This window comes from Salvia miltiorrhiza, chromosome 4 (genome assembly GCF_028751815.1).
Source record: "Salvia miltiorrhiza cultivar Shanhuang (shh) chromosome 4, IMPLAD_Smil_shh, whole genome shotgun sequence".
NCBI classification, from domain to species: domain Eukaryota; kingdom Viridiplantae; phylum Streptophyta; class Magnoliopsida; order Lamiales; family Lamiaceae; genus Salvia; species Salvia miltiorrhiza.
In genome coordinates this window covers 28,065,403-28,069,663 of record NC_080390.1, presented here as the reverse complement: position 1 = coordinate 28,069,663, position 4,261 = coordinate 28,065,403, and the positions used below count along the sequence as shown (strand labels likewise).

General features: G+C 37.9%; 1 long non-coding RNA gene across 1 annotated transcript; it reads left to right on the top strand.

Annotated features, from left to right (window-relative positions):
• Positions 1 to 426: 426 nt before the first annotated feature.
• On the top strand, positions 427 to 3,554 carry LOC131019581 (uncharacterized). Its single transcript, XR_009100347.1, has 3 exons — positions 427 to 934; positions 2,625 to 2,700; positions 3,294 to 3,554. It is a non-coding gene; the product is annotated as an uncharacterized LOC131019581 (long non-coding RNA).
• Positions 3,555 to 4,261: the final 707 nt, after the last annotated feature.

Sequence of the window (4,261 nt, the reverse complement as noted above, 5' to 3'; positions counted from 1 at the left end):
TATTTTATTCATCAACAAATAAAAATAAAATGAAAAAAAGAGTACAATGTTCAACATTTATCTATTATATGATAGGTTACATATTGAAGACATCACATTCATCCTCAATCTTAGGTGGCATTTTCTCCATTCACTATTTTTTGCCATCTTAAATCATTTATCCCACATTGAAAACATATTAAAAATACAAAAATAAATTAAATGGCTGCAAAATATAAATTTAATAACTAAAAATAACACATTTAAAATATTTATATAATAAAAAAAATCAAAAAATAGTAATGGTGAAATTACGTCACAATGAAGTTCATAATTTTTTTTATTTTATTCATCAAAAAATTTAGGTCCCACGTCAAACTTTTAGTAGACATAATCATTTAGTGTAATACCCCGTTCCTTTTTGCTAAGTTTAGAATAATTTTTGAACTTAGATATTAAGTTGATTCACGCCGGATAAAAGAAAATGAATTTATTTTTAATTCCAACAAAAATGATTTACAAAAATATTTGTAAATTTAGTTATTGAATTTATATGCATTGCATATTTATTTAATTTAGCAATCTTTCACGAGCTATTTTTTTTTCGAACCCTGAAGTATTATTACAGTCCCGATATTTTATGTTCCTAATAGCCACCCTATATCATGATTATTTTTTTTCATACATGTCACAATCAAATCATATCTTATCAAATTTTCCACTTTCTTTCCTCCCACCATACCCCCTTCTCCTACTAATCCGACAGCCAAATCTCTCTTTTGTTTCCACTTTCTTTTGTTTTATGCTGTCAAATTCCACCTAACAAATCAGCCAAGTTCTCCTTCACTCACTTAATCCACCAAATTATTTCCATCGGCCCCAAGCTCATTTCACCAGAAATCAAGTATTGAGCAAACAAGCAGAAATCAAAATACCAACTGAAATCCTCGCCAAGGTAACCACTTGACTTTTTCGCCTACCTCTGTTTATACATTACGCCTCTAGCTCCAAATTGGTTTAGCAGAAACCACAAATAAACCTCACGATTTACACAGCAAAACATTTCAAGCATACCATCTGTGCAAAACCAATACCAACAAGATCAGACAAACAATTGAAACGAAACCTCTTAAGGTTCCCTCTTGAGTCCTTACCTTATTTGCTAAATTGAAATTCAGTTTCGTGTATCAAGTTTTTGAAACAAAATGACATTTACATACATGAGCATACAAATATGTATTTCTATATTCATGAAACATTCTTGTTGAAAAGAAGAAAGAAAAGTTTGAGCCTTGATTTTGTTTCCTTGTCTGTCGAGTCTGGGCTCTGGTCGAAGGCGGTGGCTCGGCGCCACTGTCGGTCGGCTGGCGAGTTGAGGGAGAAGATGACTGAGGCGGATGAGAGAATGGAGGGAAGCAGGGCACGGCGGCGGTGCCGCTGCTGTCCGGCCAAGGGCGAAAAACTGAGAGGGGAGGGAATCATGGTCTGTGTGTGTGAGCGTCTGTGAGTCAGGCGAGAGTCGACGGCGACAGCCATGGCTGCTGTCGCCGGATGTTGCACAGAGGGAGGCCGAGGGAGGCGGCGGCGTCCGTCGTGGCCAAGGGAGAGAGGGAGAACAGAGGCTGTTCCCGCCGGGTTCGGTGAACAGAGGGGAGAACGGCTGCGGCCGGAACTAGAGAAGAGAGATGAGGATCGGAGATCTGAGCGGAGAACGGCGGCGGTCTGGGCTGCTGTCGCCGGGAGTCTGCTAGATGGAGGGAGGTGGTGGCGTCTCGCCGTCGCCAAGGAGGAGAGAGATCGACGGGTGGCTAGGTAGAGGGAAAACGAGGGAGAAGAAGATGAGGGAGAGTGAGAGGGCCGGTCGTCGGCTTCTCGCCGGAGGAGGAGCCGCGGCGGCGGAATTTCGAGGGAGAAGGGGCGGATATGGCGGAACTGAGGGAGAAAGAGAAAAGCTATGTGTGTGTGCGTGAGAGGCGTGTGATCTGTGAAGAAGAAGAAGGGGGGAGGGAGTGTGGGCTTTAGGTTTGGGTTAGGGGTTGGGCTTTAAATTTGGGCCGGGTTTTTAATTAATAGTGGGCCGATTTTAATTAGAGTGGGCTCGAGTTGTGGGCTGATTTTAATTAGAGTGGGCTCGAGTCATGGGCCGATTTTTATGAGTATTTGGGCCGAGATTTTATTTATTTTTGTTTCAGTTGGGCTATTAACTAATAAATTTGTTGGGCCTTATTTTATTTAAGGATTTTGAATTGCCTTCAATTAATTAAATTGGGCTTTCTTATTTTTAATTAATTGAACTATTATTAGTTTGATTAATTTATTTAAAGGATAATTTTCATAATAATATTATATTATTATTATTATGTGCATATTTTAAGTAATTACTTATTATATGTTAAGCATGACATGAATTGCATTATATTTTGCAATAAGAATATTTATGATTTAATTGGTTTTATTATAATTCCAATTATTAAAGAAAGATGAGCAAGAATATTGTTGGTGTTCTTAACTCAAAGAGAAATGTTTTCAATTATTTATTCATTAAATTTTGAAAACCCGGCTAAGTGAATCATAGAATATTAAGCACTTCACCATGACTTAAGATTAGAATTCAAGGAGACCTATTAAGAATAGATTTCTTGTAGGCTTTGAGCATCAGGAGGACTAGCACTGCTATTCCGATTCAGAGATAAGGTTAAACGACAGGCTTTGCCTATACAGGTGGGCTTATTTTTCAAATGTATGATTTAGCTATTGAGCTTAAATATTCGTGAAATATAAACTGTTTATCCAATAAAATATTTTTGTGCACTCTACCATGTTTAAGGCTCGTACAGTTAATCAATTGAGGTTCTCTTATGACCTAACACGTTGTTTGAGAATTGTGTACACTTGTTAGCTGACTCGGTGGGTTGATCTCCATCGGGCACTAACCAGAGGCGTTATAAGGGTGCTCGACGGGATGTGTTCCGGAGCATGGTAATGATAGGCCTGTCTGGATTAATTTCCGAGGTTTATTATACTTGGCTGGGTTACGCCCTCAGTTCAAGTCAGCGGGAGACAGAGATCCGTCGGTGGCTAGAGGTCCGGGATCACAGCGAGTAACAGAATGGAGTGTACAAACGCGCGCAAAATAATTAAGTATATATATATGAAAATGTTTTAACATGCATAGAAGTTATTTCTCTTTAAAACCTTCTATGTCATGTCAGTAAAATTGGATAAACTGTTCTTCAGATTATGAAATGCTTTAAAAGTTGCAGCCCACTAAGTACATTAGTACTTAGCCCAAAATTTCTTTCAAATGTTTTCAGGTTAATGGCTGGTGATGACGGGGCAGAGCTGAGGCTAGGGTTCAACTCCGTATTTTGTCTTCCGCTATTGCACTAGCATTTATTTGTCTTTTGTTTCTCCAACTTAAGACTTTTATGTTAAATTCTGAATTATGTTTTTATCGAGCTTAAACTCTCAACTTCTAGCTCTATGTTATTTAACGTTGGTTATCGGAAGCATGAAACCGAACTTGTGATCCTAAGGCTTTGAATGTTGTTGATTGATTAGTATCACTTGATTTCTATCTTTCTTCATTCAAAGGGCATTGCCCAACATTTTATTCTATTATCTGAATTTCACAAGGTTCTTCCCTTGTTCATTTATATGATTTTAGTCGTACCCCAGTTATAGTTTATTCCTTCAAGAATTGGGGTGTGACAGAATGGTATCAGAGCATGAGTTTTCTTTCATGTTTCTGATAACCATAAGTTTTTAAATGTCGAGTCTAGAATAGTACCTCTAGACTTCTAAGAAAGTTGTTGAACCTCAGCTCGCCGTCACACTGCCGCAGGAAAAAGGTACGATTTAAAAGTTTCAAAGTTATTAAATGTTTTAGAGTTTTCAAGAAGTGCGCGCTTCAGTAAATGATGCTATGTGAATTGCTTAACGCTTTCCATATGCTATAAGTTATGAATTGCTAATTGCTTTCATATTGTTATTTTGAGTCTCCGACTCATATAACCAGCTAAGTATCGTGTTTGGGACAACCCGAGCCCTTAACGATAAGATAAGTCAGTATCGTGTTTGGGACAACCCGAGCCCTTAACGATAAAATGAAGTAAAGTCGTGTTTAGGACTATCGAGCTTTTCACGAATACCAGATGTATGGTCGAGTTAGATTCTTTGAATCTTTCCGGCAATAGAAAAGTTTCATGTGACATTAAATGTCCACATGTTTCAGGTTTCAAAGAGAATGAACGAATAAGAAAGTTATGTTATTGTTTTAGGT